The sequence below is a fragment of the Chiloscyllium plagiosum genome, chromosome 6, assembly GCF_004010195.1.
Source record: "Chiloscyllium plagiosum isolate BGI_BamShark_2017 chromosome 6, ASM401019v2, whole genome shotgun sequence".
Classification (NCBI taxonomy): domain Eukaryota; kingdom Metazoa; phylum Chordata; class Chondrichthyes; order Orectolobiformes; family Hemiscylliidae; genus Chiloscyllium; species Chiloscyllium plagiosum.
In genome coordinates, this window is record NC_057715.1 from 81,595,285 (window position 1) to 81,613,691 (window position 18,407).

At 38.8% G+C, this 18,407-nt stretch overlaps 1 protein-coding gene across 5 annotated transcripts in view; it reads right to left on the reverse strand.

Annotated features, from left to right (window-relative positions):
• atp8a2 (ATPase phospholipid transporting 8A2) overlaps positions 1-18,407 on the reverse strand; it is a 567,355-nt gene that overhangs the window by 397,572 nt on the left and 151,376 nt on the right. The gene's annotated exons all lie outside the window — the stretch shown is intronic.

Sequence of the window (18,407 nt, forward strand, 5' to 3'; positions counted from 1 at the left end):
AAAGAAAATCATACATTTCTAGTTTTGTGTACAATTCAAGGTCATTATTTTTCAAAAGACTGCATTTGCAGATACTGGAGCATGTGCATTTAAACCGATTCTGGGGTATGTGACCCAAGAGTTTAAGAGGGTGGAGTGGAGGAAATGAAAGTGGGTTTGGGGGTCAAGTAGAGGCAAGGGACACAAAAAGAAGGCATTGAGGACAGGATGCAGGGCACGTGGAGAGAAGAGAACCTCATTCTCACTCCCTCCCCACGCCTCCTCTATCCTCACTCCTCCCACTTGCCACCTCAGCCCCCAACCATTACCACATCATCACAACTCCTAACCTCCTCTTCCTGCCTCCTCATTCCCCCAACCCTCCCACATCCTCATTCCCAACAGCTGAAATTATTTTTAAAACCTCTGTGCATGTGGAGTGTGGCCTTTAAATATGATATCACATGTAAATTTTATGTGATAATATACAGTTATGCATAAGTATTTTTCCAGTTCAAAGTGCATGCACAGTTGCCCACAATTACAGCTATCAGCAGATGCTGCCTTTTGAAAATGGCTTATTGTGCCATTAGCACAATTATTTTGTGTCCAATGGTTCAACATGGCAGACAAGTGCACCAACTCCCAAACTACCCTCTAAAATATTTACAATTTCTGCCAAAATATCACCAAAAATAAATGCAACATTATAACTGGCATACAGAATCAATAACATGCATTTAAGATTTTATATAACAGTTTATTCAGACAGTCAACATTTTAATACCTACCAATTGACTTTATGCATAAACATTTTATATTTTAAACTTTAGTCTCTGTCACTCCTACAAAAGTAATCTGAACAACAGTTGGCTGCCTTTTCTTTTCAGAGATCCTGAACAGGAACTTTACAAATCTGGTTTTTCTTCAAAAGTACACATTTAGAGAAATCAAGATTTTTGACAGAACTATTTTTGCACTGAGTGTACAGAAATCTCATTACAGATTGTGATTGTGTTGATGAAATCTTATTTCTACAAAATCTGAATTGCCTATGAACTAGATTTAGTTGCAGATAATGACATATTTATGAAACATAGAAGTTGTAACATAAAGATTCGCATAGCAGTTGAAAAGTTGAAACCAAAACCATAACTCAACATAAAAGACTAACAAGTTGAACATAGCTACTTTCTGTGCTGGCTGGCCTATATCATTTTGCAGATACAAATCTGAATTTTGTATGTTTCTTGAGGTTCAAAGGTTTCTGACTTATAAACCACATATTACCAGTTCAGTTTGAAGATTAATGCATGTTATCAATTTGCAAAGATGTTAAACTATTTCAGACACAATTCACGAGACGTTTTTCAACAAATTCCCATGACTGACAAGATTATTCTGACAAATGAAGAATACTTGATTGAAATCTCATTTTTAAAGTTGGTGCGAAGTTTAATGGGCAAGATTGCAAGATCTCTCTTTTCCATCAAACCACCCCAATGAACATGAAAACATTTCACAATGGGGAAAAATAACAATGAAGGAACAAATCCATCTCTTCATGAAAGATCTCAAGCTCATTTACATTTTGCACCATTTCTTCAATGCTTTCACGACTCTAAAATCTCACCAAGTCTCTTTTGAACAATGAAGTCAATTGTCTGGCTCCTCAAGTCATCACTGCAGGCATTCCTCAGGGTAATGTTGATGGATTAACATTTTTAAGCTGTTTTATCAATCCCCTTCCATCACAAGGTCACATGTGGATGCTCACTAATGATTTTAGTGTTCAACAGTATTTGCCACTTCTCAGTACCAAAACAAATCGGTGTGCAGCAAGACCTGAACTGCATTCAGGTTTGAGCTAATAAGAAGGGAGTAACATCCATACCAAACCAATGCCAAGCAACGACCATCTCTAAGGTAAAAACAATGACTGCAGATGCTGGAAACCAGATTCTGGATCAATGGTGCTGGAAGAGCACAGCAGTTCAGGCAGCATCGAGGAGCTTCAGCAAAGTGAAGGGCTTTTGCCCGAAACGTCGATTTTGCTGAAGCTCCTCGATGCTGCCTGAATTGCTGTGCTCTTCCAGCACCATTGATCCAGAAACGACCATCTCTAGTTAACAAGAATCGAATTACCTCCTTTTGAAGTTCAATGACATTATGCAAAGGTTATCCTCCAAGTTACACACTTGCCCAACTCAAAATTTTAAAGCCATTCCTTCACTTTCACTGGATCAAAACCTGAGAAATCCCTCTCTAACACCATTCTGGGTGTACAAAACCATACTGACTGTAACAGTTGCACATCAAACCACATTCTCAAGGACAATTAGGGATAGAGAGTAAATAATGGGCTAGCTAGGAATTCTGTGAAAAAACATTGGAAAAAAAATTATTGACCTGATGGATTGCATCTTAGTTTAATAAAGAAAGCAGCAATAGAGATAGTGGATGAACTGGTAGTAATCTTCCAAGAATCCTTGGATTCTGGAAAAGTCCTAGAGGATTGGAAAACTGCCAACATCCTCACTAAAACGAGAAAGAGACAAAAACAAACTAGTAACCATAAGCCAATCCTTAGCTTAACATTGGTTAATGAGAAAATGTTAATGTTTATTACAAAGGATGTAATAGCTAAGCATTTTGAACTATATAACTTGATCAAGCAGAGTCAGGATGTCTTCATGAATAGGAAATTATGCCTCTCAAGTCTACTAGGAGAAAGTGAGGACTGCAGATGCTGGAGATCAGAGCTGAAAATGTGTTGCTGGAAAAGCGCAGCAGGTCAGGCAGCATCCAAGGAGCAGGAGAATCAACGTTTCTAGTAGAATCTCGAGTCTACTAGAATTCTTTGAGGAGACAAGATAGATAAAGGGGAAGCAATGAATGTCATATATTTGGATTTTCAAAAGGTGTTTGTAAGGTACCACAGATTAGCCTACTTGATAAGAGCCCATTGTGTTGCAGGTGTACTTTATTAGCATGGATAGAGGATTGAATAACTATTAGAAGAAAGCTAGTTGGGATAAGGAGAGCAGTTTCGGAATAGCAACCTGTAACTAGGAGAGTGCCACGGGGATTGGTGCTGGGGCTACAATTATTCATGATGTGTATTAATGATTTGGATGAGTAAAGTGAATGTACTACAGCCAAGTTTGTGAATGACAAACAGATGGGAAGGAAAGTGGTGTGAATGCCAGAGTCTGCAAAGGGATATAGGCAGGTTAAGCAAGTCAGAAAAACTTGGCAGAAAAAATATAATATGGGAAAATGTGAGGTTGTGCACCTTCGTAGGACAAAGAAGAGCTGAATATCATTTGAATTGAGAAAGAATGCAGAAAAATACAGAAATGAGAGATTTGGGAGCTCTCATGTATAAACAGGTTGCACCTCACCTGAATGGGCACCAATATCTTGCAGGGAAGTTTGCAAGTGCTAATCAAGAGTGTGCCAGAGGGGTGGGAACCAGAGTGGTTGATCAGCATGTGAAGTGACTGATGAGAAGGTAGTGGTTACGTCAAGTAAGTCTAATAGAAAGAACAAAAAGGGCCAGGTTAATGAACACAGTAGGATTAGCGGTCTGAAGTATAGCTACATTAATACGAGGAGTAGGTAAGGATAAAGGTTAGAGCCCGGATTAATACATGGAACTACAAAGCTGTAGCCATTACATAAGGGCAGAACTGGCAGCTCAATGTTGCAGGCTTTAGATGTATCAGGCATGATACAGAGTGATGTAAAAGGGGTAGGAAAGCTGCATTGCTGATTAAAGAGAATGTCACAACTGCACTACAAAATGACATCTTGGAGGGATCATCAGCAAGGCCTTTTGGGAATAAGAAAGGTGCAATCATGATAATGGAGTTATACTGTAGACCTCCTACTAGCCAGTGGTAGATACAGGAACAAATATGTAAGCAACCATGAAAGGATATAAAAACAACACGGTTGCTGCAGTGAGTCATTTTAACTACCCTGATATTTCGTTAGTGCCAGGGGCTTAGTAGGGGAGAATTTGTTAGGTGTACCCAGGAAGCTTTCTTGAAACAATACATACATAGTCCAATGACAGAATGGGCTGTACTAGACCTTGTACTGGAGAATGAGTCTGGCCAGGTAATCAAAGTTTTAGTGGGGATGCATTTTGGGAAAAGTGATTGTTATTCTGAAAGTTTTAAGATAGTTTTGGAGAAAGAGAAGACCGGCCTTCATGTGAAAATACATAATTGGTAGAAGACTAACTATAACAGTATTATTCAAGAACTGAAGAAATTAAATTTGGGCAGCTTTTTTGAGGGTAAATCCAAATCTGACACATGGGAATCTTTTAAAGGAAATTGATCAGAGGTCAGGGCCAGCACATTCCTGTGAGGATGAAAGATAAGGATGGCAAGATTCAGTATCCCTGCATGATGAGAGATATTGGAGCAGGAGGAGGCCATTCAGTCCTACAAGCCTGCTCCGCCATTCATCACGATCATGGCTTATCGTCCAACTCAATAGTCTAATCCTACTCTCTCCCAATAAACTTTGATCCAATTTAGCCCAAGTGCAATATCTAGCTGAAACCGGAGTCTAAAAGAAAAAGGAAACATGTTAGTGGGCGGCACAGTGGTTAGCACTGCTGCCTCTCAGCGCCGGAGACCCGGGTTCAATTCCCGCCTCAGGCGACTGACTGTGTGGAGTTTGCACGTTCTCCCCGTGTCTGCGTGGGTTTCCTCTGGGTGCTCCGGTTTCCTCCCACAGTCCAAAGATGTGCAGGTCAGGTGAATTGGCTATACTAAATTGCCCGTAGTGTTAGGTAAGAGGTAAATGTAGGGGTCTGGGTGGGTTGCGCTTCGGCGAGGCGGTGTGGACTTGTTGGGCCGAAGGGCCTGTTTCTACACTGTAAGTAATCTAATCTAATCTAATCTAACATATGTAAGGTTTAGGAAACTGAAATCAGACAAGATCCTTTAGGAGTATAAAGGAAGCAGGAAAGAACTTAAACAATGAATTAGGTAGGCTAAAAAAGGCAAATCCCAAGACATTTTATACTTATATTAGGAGCAAGAATGTCACTAGGGGAAGAGTTGTATCACTCAAGGAGAAAGGAGGGAATTTATGGGTGGAGCCAGAGGAAGTGGGTGAGGTCCTTAATTAGTATGTATTTTGCACTGGTAGCCACCACAAAGAAGGACATGGATGATAAAAATATGAGGGAGGGGTATGTTAATATTCGAGGGCATTTTGAAATTAAGAATGAGGTGGTGTTGAGTGTCTTGAAAAACATTAAGGTAGGTAAGTCCATAGGGCCTTAAGGGATCTATCACAGGATACTGAGGGAGATTACTGGGGCCTTGATAGAGATCTCTGTATCCTCTTTAGCCAAAGACCACGTCCCAGAAGACAGGAGAAGAGCCAATTTTGTTCCTTTTTTTAACAAGGCCACAAGAATGATCAAGGAAATTAAAGGCCGTTGAACCTTACATCAGTGGTAGAGAAATTATTGGACAAGATTCTCAAGGGCAGAATTTACTCCCATTTGAAAAATAATGGACTTATTAGGGATAGTCTGTATGCTATTGCTCAGGGGAGCGTTAACATCCTTGTCTCACATATCTGTTTGAGTTTTTTTGACAAGTGGCAAAGATGATTGATCATAGGGTAGTTGATATTGTCTACATGAACTTTTTAAAAGCATTTGACAAGGTCTCTCATAACAGGCTGGTCCAGAGGATCAAGTCACATCAACAAAGAGTTGGTAAATTGTATATAAAATTGGCTTCATCACAGAAGGCAGAGTGTAATTGTGGAGAGGTGTTTTTCCAACTGGAAGTCTGTGACCAGTGGTGTTCCATAAGGATCTATACTGGGACATTTTGTGTTTGTAATTATATATAAAAACACAATCTGGATGAACATGTAGATGGTCTGATTAATAAATTTGCAGTTGACATGAAAATTGGATGAGTTGTAGATGGTGAAAAAGGTTGTCAAAGTTTAGAGCCAGATATTGATCAGATGGAAAGTTGGGCAGAGAAGTGGCATATGGAGTTTAATCCAGACAAGTGTGAGTGTGAGGTGATGCATTTTGGGAAGTCAAATATGAGAGGAAAGTATACAGTAAATGGCAGTACCCTCAGGAGCATTGATATACACAATATCAATATTGGTGTGCAAGTCCCTCAATCTCTGAAAAGTGGCAACAGAGTGGATAAGGTAGTAAAGAAGGCATATGGCACGTTTGCCTTCATTGGTCAGTGCACATAATATAAAAGTTGGCAAGTTATGTTGCAGCCGTATAAAACTTGTTAGGCCACATTTGGAGTAGTGTGTGCAGTTCTAGTCACCACACAGTCGGAAGGATGTGGAGGTTTTGAAGAGAGTGCAAAAGAGGTTTACCAAGTTATTCTAGTAACTGGAGTACATTAGATTAGATTAGATTAGATTAGATTACAGTGTGGAAACAGGCCCTTCGGCCCAACAAGTCCACACCGACCCGCCGAAGCGAAACCCACCCATACCCCTACATTTACCCCTTACCTAACACTACGGACAATTTAGCATGGCCAATTCACCTGACCCTGCACATCTTTGGACTGTGGGAGGAAACCGGAGCACCCGGAGGAAACCCACGCAGACACGGGGAGAATGTGCAAACTCCACACAGTCAGTCGCCTGAGGCGGGAATTGAACCCGGGTCTCTGGCGCTGTGAGGCAGCAGTGCTAACCACTGTGCCACCGTGCCGCCCTATTATCTATAAAGAAAAGTTGCACAAACTTGGATTGTTTTAGCAAGAGGCTCAGACACTGAAGGACAACATGAGATAAATATATAAAATTATGAGAGGCATGAATAGGGTGGCTAGTTGAAGTCTTTTTCCCAGGGTGGAAATGTCAAATACCAGGAGACATAGGTTTAAGGTGAGAGGGGGAAGAGTTTGAAGTTGATGTGTGAGGCAAGTTTTTTTTACTTAGAGTGTGTTTGGTGTCTGGAATGTGCTGTCGGGGGAGGTAGACGAAGCAGATTTCATAACAATGTTTAAGAGGCATTTAGACAGACACATTACCAAGCAGGGAATAGAGGGATAAAGACCATGTGCATGCAGATGGGATTAGCTTAGAATGGGATCATATTCAACACAGACACAGTGGGCTGAGTGGCCTGTTGCCATGCTGTACTGTTCTAAGTTCTATGTTCTTAATCATGAACAGCCAGCTTCCAAGTTCGGTAGATAATGAAGAAAGCAAATAGAATGTTCACCTTTTTAGCCAAGGAAAAGGTATATAAAAGTAAGTAAGTCTTGCTAAACTATACAAGGCATGAGTCAGACCACAGCTAGAATTCTGTAATTAGTTTTGAAGCCTTAACCTAAACAAAGATATCCTGGCAGTGCAGAAGAGCTTCAAAAGATTGATACTGGGTATGAAGGGACTGTCTTATGAGGAGAGGTTAAGTAGTTTGGTTCTTTACTCATTGAAATTTGGAAGAATGCACAACAATCTTATCGATACATGCAAGATTCTGAAGGGACCATGAGTTGTTGCAGATGGTAGTTTCCCCTTGTAAGAGAGGCTGGGGCCAGTGGGCATAATCACAGATTAAGGTGGTGCATATTTGAGACAAGAGGCAGAACTTCTTCTCTGAGGATTGTGAATCTATGGAATTTTGTTTTACTGCAGAGGATGTCGAGGCTGGGCCATGAATTAACTAATTCAAGGCGGAGGTGGAGAGATTTTAATTAGTTAGGGAACCCAAGGTAATGGGGAAAAGACTGCAAAGTGGGCTTGAGGATTATCAAGTTAGCCATGATCTCATTGAATACAAGAGTCAACTTGATGGGTTGAATGGCTGACTTCTGCTCCTAAATTCCATGGTCGCATTGTCTTCAGGAACACCGTAACAGTTTATTCCATAAAAGTGATGTATCTTAGGCAAAGAATTTCTACTGAACTTAGTTTCTCACCTCCTAATATTTAATGCATATCCTGATATTTAACTGCTTCAAAATACCTTTCAAAATCATAAAGTTTATTAAAATGCAAGGTTTGATTATTAAATAGGTACAAATGTCTACCCATATTAATTTAAGCATTCACAAAAAGATCAGGATAAAACATTAGTACAAGCTGGCAATGACTATCTGCTCTAATTAGGATCAACCCAAATTATTAATGGAAATTCAAATCTGCATTTATTTTTACAGGGTAAAAGAACTCCATAAAACACTTGTTTTTCTCCCAAGTGTATGTTTCTAAACTGGCAATGTAATCATGTTGTGCTAACAACCAGGAAAAAAGGGGTTAAACCAATCCAATAAAGTATCATAGCTTTTAAGTATGTAAGTTAGCTCACTGAGCTTGAAGGTTTGTTTTTAGACATTTCGTCATACTACCAGCTAACATAAGTTCACTGAGCTAACTTACATACTTCTCATCAACCTGAGCTACATATCTCAAAAATCGCTATGATACCTTTTGTTAAAAATGTAAATACAGTAAATTAATATCTTGATGCATATTCCTTTTCGCCATTCCAATTGATGTCAAATGTAATTGTCATGTGTTGGACTTTACCACTTAACAGAATGGAGACTAAAGGAAGATTTGAAGTCTTAACAAATACTACATTTATAAAATAATGACAGTACTCACATTCCAAATTTGTTTATGGCAAGTATTTTGAATATTCAGATGATTAAACATATTCTCCAACTAACATTTCAATGGAAAACCACCATCATTATTTTAGAAGCATCAGACAGCCCCAGGGAGAGGAGGCTTCTCTTTTTGTCCAATGTGATATTCTGGGTCTACTGTTTAATATGCCACAATACATCTTTCCAACTCACCACTGTCTTCGCAAAGGATTGGGCAATAAATAACAACCTTGAGAGTGACACCCACATCCCATGAATGAATAAAAACAGCCTGAGATTTTTGACCAGTTCTTCATATCATGTCTACCAGATACCCAAAGTAATCTTGTTGTCTTTGTAACTCCTTTAGTGCTTGGAGAAGAACAAGTAAATAAATTTACAAATAAACTTACATAGCTCTTTTCACATCCTTAGAACAAAGTGCTTCACATCCACTAAATGATTCTTGAGATGTAATAGTCTAAATAATCTAAAGGATAATTTGGATTTAAAATCCACTCTTTTATGAGAGGGCTTTATTTCAGTTAGTTACACTTCAAGAAAAACCCCTTACCCCACTGATTACTAGATCCAAATAACTATACAACCAATTCAAAACCCATTAACTCTTAATATATCCATCACTTCCCCAGCACCAGTTCAAAGTATCAACCCAGATTATGTCTTCATGTTTCTGGAACGTGATAATTCACAGCTAAGAACCTAGTGGTAACCACCAACCAAATGACAAGTACATATGCAGATGGAGTGTGGTAAACTAATTTTCCCCAATGCAATGTTACATTCAAAGATTATTTTGAAGAAATGCATTCTACCATCCGACTATATACCCTTTGTACACAAATTATCAATGCATTGAAAATCAGCAGTCACCTTCTATCAGTTTCCATTTTATACCTCCAACTAATGCAGCAATGGTAATCCATTGACAAAATAATTGACATTTTATTTAAATAAAACTCTTCAGAATTCGCTCCATAATGGCACTGTAGATCTACCTACAGCAATTGGACTGTTGTAGTTTAGTAAAACAACTTACCACCACCTTCTCAAGGGCAACTAGGGATATGCAATAAATGCTGACCCAGCTAGCAATGCCTTCATCTCATAAACGAATAAAAGTAAGCCATTCAGTTTGGTTTATCTGCTGTTCAAAACCAGGTTCTTGCAATATGGCTTGGAACGGAAACAGCACAATGAAGTATTTCAAAGTGAGGAGTTCTAGAGTGCTGGAATATAGTTCCTTCTTTGCACTACGCAAACTCTTAACTTCCAAGTTTCTGAAGTAACTTTCAACATTAATTCTCCAGCTTCAAAAGTGCAAAATTCTTATTGTTAATTATTCAAATAAATATATGAGGCATTTAAGTTAAGAGATGCAATGTCTATTTAACTAAATTCATGAAAACTACATGTCCAAATTTTATTGTGTACGATGGAATTGTTATTTTTAAATCCCATTTTCTTTCTCAACTGTCACAAATTGTTGCATGTCTCAAAAAGATTCACTTCCTACAATCACTCTTTATAGAGCTTCTCCAAAATTTTGAAAAAGCTATGAAGTGGATATAAGTAAAAGCGAATGAGACTTTGGAGGCAGAGGATAGGAAAGATGTACAAAAGGTCAGCCAAAAAATAATATAAAGAGAAACAGGAATATCGTAGAGGAAAGTAGAAAAATAGAAGAAAAAGCAAAAATACTGAAAATGAGAAAGGCCACAGGAGATCAATCAGAAACCTGAAAAAACTTCAAACATATGCAGACCACAAAGACTGGAAGAGATTCTACAATGCTCTAAAATCTTTGTACAAGGCCCAGTTTGCTGGTTTACTACCAATTCTTATTACCAACAGTACAGGTAAATCTTTAAATAGAATTCTGAGTTCAGTGTTCTGAATTTACAAGTTAGATAGTGATGTTTGGGAATTTTCTCAGGTTCCTAGACATAGTTCAGAGAGAGAGATCCTTTCAGCTAATCATGCTTTAAGGTTTTTCTTACTTTTCCAGAGAGACAAAGAGTCCTGTTTACTACAAGCTTTGGAGATCTTTCCTTCTCCTGTCCCACTAACAAAATAGAAACCAAATGCAAAAGAGGGCTGTCTTTGGAGAAGCACTCTGAAAGCTAGTACTTACAAGTAAACCTGATGGACTATAACCTGGTGGTGTGTGATCTTTAACTTTGTTCACCTGTCCAACACAGGCACCTCCACATTATCTTCTCCACCAAGGCTGTCTCTTCCAAACTAGATTTGGTCAGCAATGAAAGCAATAAACATCATTTCACACCTCTCGTTAAAACTTCATTTGTCTCTTTTAAGTTACTTGCCATTTCTGCACTTAGCAAGCAAGTTGCAGCTCACATTATTATTGAACAATTCCAACAAATCACATGTTCCTTCACAACCCTTTCTTCAATCCAAAATGTCCTAACAGTTCCATACAGCAGTTTCTCATGGCTCTTGTAAGTGTGCACTCTCAACAAAAAGGGATTCAAGAGCAGAGGGAGGTGGATAGCATAGAGGTAATTTTACTAGCTTTGCTAACAAGTGCAAACTAAAGCTGGAGAAACTCAGCATGTCTGGCAGCATTTATGGAGAGAGAAACAAAGTTAACATTTCAAGTCCGTATGACTTCTTCAAAACTGATGTTCTGAGAATATGGATTTCAATCCCACCATGGCAGTAGTTGAGTTTGAATTTAGTAAAACATCTGGAATTTAAAGCTAACCTCATAGTGCTCATGTAATCATAGTCAAATGTCATAAAAAACAATCTGGTTCACCAATATCCTTTAGGGATGGAAATCCATCAACCATACCTAGAATAGCCTACATGTGATACCAGACCAACCAATATAGTTGACTGTCAACTGCTCTCTGGGCAATTAGGAAGGGCAATGAATGCTGGGCTAACCAGCAACACCAAACTCCTACCAACAATCTTTTTTTCTAAAATCACTGAAGGTGGAAGAATAGCTTGATAGATTCGTTAATAAAGTGTGTAGCTCGTGCAACCTCAACTGGGGTACTGCATTTAGTTCTGGAGCATGCAGAGAAGATTCCTTAGAATGGTCTCAGGATGAAATACTTCAGTTAAATTGGTAGGAGAATCAGAGAAACTATTTTGCTTGGATAAAAGACGATTGAAAGGAGGTTTGATGGAGGTATTCAAAATTACAAATTGTCTGGGCAGAGAATTATGAAAAAAACTGTTCCCATTGGTGGAAGGATGAAGAACAAGTGGGCACAAATTTAAGATAATTGGCAAAAGATGGAATGGCAACATCAGGAAAAAATTATTTTCACACAGCAAGTGGTTTTGGAATGCACTGAACTGCTGAGACAGTAGTGGGATTAGGTTCAATAGAGGTATTCAAGAGGAAATTGTATTATTAGCTGAAACAGAAAAATGTGCACAGCTATATCTAGAAAGTGGAAGAATGCCACAAGGTAATATGCTCCTTCAGGAAAACAGAACAAACACAATGTCCTTCTTCTGCGGAATATTGGACTTGATGATTGTAATGGGACATGTTACTGTTAAGGAAATCTTCAGAAAAAAATAAAACTCTGAAGAAATTTGATTTAAAACTGTACAATCAAGTTTCCACCTTCAGCGATGCTTCACATGCCAATCTTCCATTTGACCATTTGAATAAGGCGAGGTTTATCAAATTCTTGGTGATAAGCCAAGGAAATAAAAAGAGTAATTAAAATATCTTAGCTGCTGAAACTCTGGCACTAGTAGAAGCTATAGATATTGGGGTATATTTATCCAATAATTTAAGAAAAACTTTCTTTCTATTCTGTTAAATCTTATTTCAGAAAGAAAAAAATGGCATTGTCTGCAGAGCTTGCACTGTCCAGGAATCTGATTTGTCTTTGACCTTATCCTCATGCCCACATTCCGAACATTACCTTCCAAGTCTGATACTTCAACTCATCAACATCTCAGACATAAGCTCAAGTAAATCCAACTGCAGAAGCAAATTCATTAACTACAATATTGCAAGATGATAAAACAACTAGATTCTTACATAATAACACAACGAAAACCAATTAGAGTAGCTGATACTAGTCATAATCTAATTCACCCTAGTGAAGAGCATTTAAAAAATCTTTGGAAATCTTTTTTCAAGCAGGAGGACATTAACAATAATTACGAAAACTGAGTTCTTCGATACTACATCATTTTGCTTTTCCAGCATTTGCTCTCATCTCCGCGGCTGGGCATGAATTTCCACAATCAAACTTACACAAATTTTTGGGATGTTGTCAGATCAACACTACAATTAACTGGCTGCAATTACTGTAATATCAGAAGCAAATATTAAACAATACAACACTTTAATCAAAAATTCCTAGTCAACAAGTGGCAAATACACACTTAAAACATTGGTGATTTTCTTAACTCTAACAAATGATTTGAAAGAACAGTCACGTTTGGCTCCACTCTGGGTTTTCAAGACAAGGTCTCGCAAGTGGATTTGTATGAGTTAGCTTGTTCTTGGAGTTCATGTGCTCTGGCCAGAGCTCAAAACCAAAAGAAAAAATTCTGCATTTCTAGCAGAGTGTTAGAAGTTGCCAATCACGTATAATCCAAAACCAAAGTATGGTCAGCTCCATAGCATGCTAAGAAATAACTGTACACAATTTAATCTAACTTTTTCAGTGTACACACATCAAACGGTAATAGTTTGTGCTTAGAATGAACATCTTGTAACTGACTGTTTTTCAAATCGACCAGTTATGAACAAGGGTCAGTGGACCCAAAATGTTAACTCTGCCTTCTCTCCACAGATGCTGCCAGACCTGCTGAATTTTTTCAGCAATTTCTGATTTTGTTTCTGACTTTCGGCATTGGCAGTACTTTGGTTTTCAGTTATATCATTATTTGCATGGATATTGTCATTTAACTGTGTGAACTTCCTCTCAAAATTCCACTTGCTGATGAGAGCTATTCAAGACAGAGTAAAAGTCAGAAAAGAGCTTTAATATTACCAGCTACCATCAGACACTTTTGTGCAGATCTACCCACAATCCATTAGTACCACTTAAGAAACTAGAAATCAATTGATGAATCCTAATGCACAATCACACAACAGTGAACAGATAAAATCAGCTATTAAGTGTGCTGAGCCAGCAACACGTGGAACATTTAAAAGCAAATCATTCAATAAATTCAGTTAGAATCAAAATCCATTTTTACAATTGCATTTAGCAGGACATATTTTCATTGAACATAATATGACAATAAAAAAGCCTTGATTTAAAAAGTTGCCATCTCTCAGCATAATTTGTAAAACACAATTCCTCAAAATATTCATGTATGTTGGTAAAAGTAAGATCATAGAATTGTTAAGGATACATACATAAGCTGCAAGGTTCTTTATAAACTACTAATATTTTGTTGTAATGTTTGCCTCATAAGTTTTATAATTTTGTTAGTAAAAGAAGAGAGTGACCATGCTTGTGTTTTCAGGACTGAGCTTGTACTCACCTTAAATTAGTTGCCTGTGGCATCATAGTTTCTTGTCTACTCTTCCTCCCTCCTTTTGGAGAAGTGCTTCAGCATAACGTGCTAACACAGCTTAAAGTTAGAATATCTTTAGGTGCACAATCAAAAGGGGAAGTAGGTTCACCTTGGTAGCAGAAGCAAGCATCAGAGTGTGGAGCATTTAAGTGCAAAAGTCAAAAATTTGGTTCCCATGGCAAGCTTGTACAAAGGGGGAAGCAGATATTCATTTTAATTATCTTTTACCTCTAGTAACTTGTGAAAAGTTTTCCTTTGCCTGCAAGCAAGAAAATTCTAACCAGCTACTACATGCCTAAATTAATACAGATATTTCTTCAATAATGTGATGGTTGCGTTCTTGTGCGACCCCATGCTATATAAAAATCACGCAAAAAAAAAGCACTTAAAGTGTTGACGATGCAATCGCGTTATGGCCAACACATTTACAAAGTGCATGGTTTAGAAACAGCATCCTCTATTTGTCAATCGCATTACAGCCAATTCGCATTGATGAAACATGTGTCATAGCAGAACGACCTGTAACTAAATAACTATTCAAATAAAGAAACACACAAACACTAGACAAAAATGGCAGGTCACAGCAGTTGGAGTCTTGTACATGACCTCAACGAAACATACAAGATTCTGAAGGGGCTTAATACCTTAAAGAGGTTGCTTTTCCTTACAAGGGAATATAGTATAGAACACGCTGCACAACGTCAGAAATAGAAGTTGATCATTTAGGACTGAGATGAGGAGTAATTTCTTTACTCAAAGAGATACGTGAATCTTTGGAATTTTCTACCAAGAGGGTTGTTACTTAATATATTAACACTTGCGGCAGAGATTTCTGACCTCTCCGAACATTAGAAATAAGCAGCAGACCATATGGCCTGTTGAGTAGAGTGTGTGGTGCTGGAAAAGCACAGCAGGTCTAGCAGCATCCGAGGAGCAGGTGAATCGACATTTCAGCCATAAGCCCTTCATCAGGAAGGGCTTATGCCCGAAACGTCAATTTTCTTGGTCCTCAGAGGCTGCCTGACCTGCTGTGCTTTTCCAGCACCACACTCTTGACTCTGATCTCCAACATCTGTAGTGCTCACTTTCTACATATGGCCTGTTGAGCCTGTCCAAAGTTAGCTTGATCAGGATGATCTTGGGTTTCAACTCCATCTTTCTTCCCACACTTTCTTCCCTCCTTGAGACTCCCAAGATTTGTCTATCTCCGCTTGAAACATACTCATGGCAGGCACATCTCAAAACACAGAAATTAAAAGATTCACAACCCTTTCAGTGAAGAGGTGACTCCTCATCTCAGCTGGAAATGATCGATTCCTTATTCTGCAATTGTGTCCCTTTCCTCTAGATTCCTTGGTCATAGTAAACAATGCCACTTTTCAGAAAATCAGGCCCAATCTTTTTTATGAAAGGACAGTACTCCACAATTCCGATTGGAAATTACAATCAGGAATCTTGCACAGTCAGCCACTTCGACAGCTGTCAAACACTAAGTATATAAGACGAGTGTGAGGTTAGATTGCCATATAAGTAGTTGCCAGGCAGGTGGGATGCCAATTGGATAGGAAATAGAGTGCCATGGGTAGGGTGCCAAGATACAAGGCAGGGGAGGGGGGGCTGCAGTATTTAGGTCAAAGTGGCTGGGTGAGTGGCAGCATGGTGGCTCAGTGGTTAGCACTGCTGCCTCACAGCACCAGGGACCCAGGTTCGATCCCAGTCTTGGGCGACTTTCTTGGTGGAGTTTGCACATTCTCTCAGCGTTTGCATGGGTTTCTTCCGGGTGCTCTGGTTTCCTCCCGCAGTCCACACATGTGCAGGTCAGCCATTCAAAATTGCCCATAGTGTTAGGTGTATTAGTCAGAGGGAAATGCGTCTGGGTAGGTTACTCTTTAGACGGTCGGTGTGGACTTGTTGGGCCGAAGGGCCTGTTTCCACACTGTAGGGAATCTAATCTAATTTTAAAAATCGGACCTGTCAGAGCTGGATGTCAGCTTTGAAGTGGGTGGGGTTCAGATCCAGTAGCAGGGGAAAAGTGGGGTCAGGTCTGGGGCTGGCAGGTCATCCAGGCAGATCGTGGAGGAAGAAGGGTGTAAATCCAGAAAGTAGGAGCAGTATGCCATGTCCAGAACAGGGTAATCAGAGAGTCCTCTGATCCAGACAGGAGAAGGAGCGAGTGGGTTCGAAATGGGGGAAGGGAAAGCATTGGTTTGAGACCTGCTCTTGTCAACTCTGGAGACACAACTGTCTGGTCTCTGGAAAAAGTGAATAAATGAATAAATATTTTGCTGTGTTTTCACTATAGAGAATAGAGAAAAAATCTAGTAATCCCTTCTTCGTATCTACCATGTCAAGCCAATTCATTATGGTGAATGTTTGATGAAATCATCTCTTAGCCTGTTAAACTCAAGAGACTGTTGTCATGATCCCACATCAGATTACCAGTTTTGTTATTTACTGACTAGGTATTTGTAACTTTTTTTTAAAATGTAGACAAATGTAAGATCCCAAGACCTCACTAAGAGAATAATGATCAAATCTATGGTTTTGAACAAAAGAAATCTTTACTGTACAAATTTACAAAATGAATGCCATCTACAGGCAGCAAGGATAGAGCTTTTATTCTAACATTCAGAATTAACACTAGGTGAATATGGATAACGATAAACTGTAGCCATACATTACACAGAGCACATCAAATAGTAAGAGGTTAATGTTGAGATCACAGACTTCAAAATGAGCCCCCAGAAACTGGGATACTATGAGTTATCAAATCTGTTCAAAACTTTACAAGAGAGTCAAATTCTTTACTTTTGAAGACCTTACTCCAAAACTCCATCAAAAATTTCTCGATCACAGATTGCCTCAATAACTGCTCACGTCCTGGTAATTCAGACTTTCCTTGGTCTGTGCTCCTCAATTTCTGGAAATGGCTCTCCAATTCCAACTTTCAGATACAATTCCAACTTGTCTGCGAACAAATAGCATCTGCAAGCTGTTACTGCCCCAGAAAGCTTCAAATTTATGACAAGAAAAGAACATATAATTGTGTCAAGATCAAAGTGGCAGGTAAAGTGACGATCAGAATACAAAGAGAATAACTAAAATGCTGATCAGGACAAATAATACTAGAGCCTAAGAGGAGGAGAGCCCTCTTCCTCTTTACATTCCCATAAGAATGTAAAGAGGAAGAGGGCAAGTAAATTGTGTGTTGATCCTCCAGAGGTCTATACAGGTAATGGAAAGTGGCAAACGTTGTGAATAAATATTTTGTTCTGTTTTCACTATGGAGAATACAAACAAATTCCAGTAATACCTGTAAATTTAGAGTTTGAATGAAGAGAGAAAATTGCTGAAATGATCACCACAGAAGTGGTACAAAACAAACTGATGGAATGGTGGGTTGCTAAGTCCCCAGATTTTAGTGGACCTTATCCAGGGGTCTTAAAAGAGGAGAAGCGTTGACCTACTGGTATTATCAAGTGACTATTAATCCAGAGACATAGGTGATGTTCTAGGCAGCCGGGTTCAAATCCTAACATGGCAGATAGTCAAGTATGAATTCAATTAAAATCTGGAATTAAGAATTTAATGATGGCCATGAAATCATCGTTGATGTCCTGAACTGGCCTGGATGCAAAGGCTCTTAACTGCCCTCTTGGCAATTAGGAATGGGCAATAAATGCTGGCCTAGCTAGCAACATCCACATCCTATGAGTGAATTAACAAAAAAGAGACCAATGAGGTAGTAGATGCACTGTACGTTAATTTTCCAAAATTCATTAGATTCTGAGAACATTCAAATCAGACTGAAAAGTAGGAAATATAACCCTTTTATTTAAGAAGGGAGATAGGAAACAGAAAACTAGTCTGGTTAGCTTGACATTTGTCATGGGTATGATGTTAGAATCAATTAACTGGACCACAGTATTAGAAAGACACAAGGTAATCAGGAACAGTCAGCACAGTTTTGTAAAAGGGAAACCACATTTGTTTGACTGCTTTGAAAGATAATATATGTGCCATGTGTAAACTGGAGGCTGAAAATGTACCACACTTGGATATCAGAAGGCATTTGACATGGTTCCATTAAAGTAAGTGAAAAAAGGAGGAGCTCATGGTGGTGTAGTTGGTACAACAGTAGCACAGATAATTCATTGGCTGGCTGGCAGGCAGAAACAGAGTCTGCATAAATTGGTCGTTTTCAGATTGACAGGTTGTAATGAGGTCTGTGCTGGGCTGTCAATG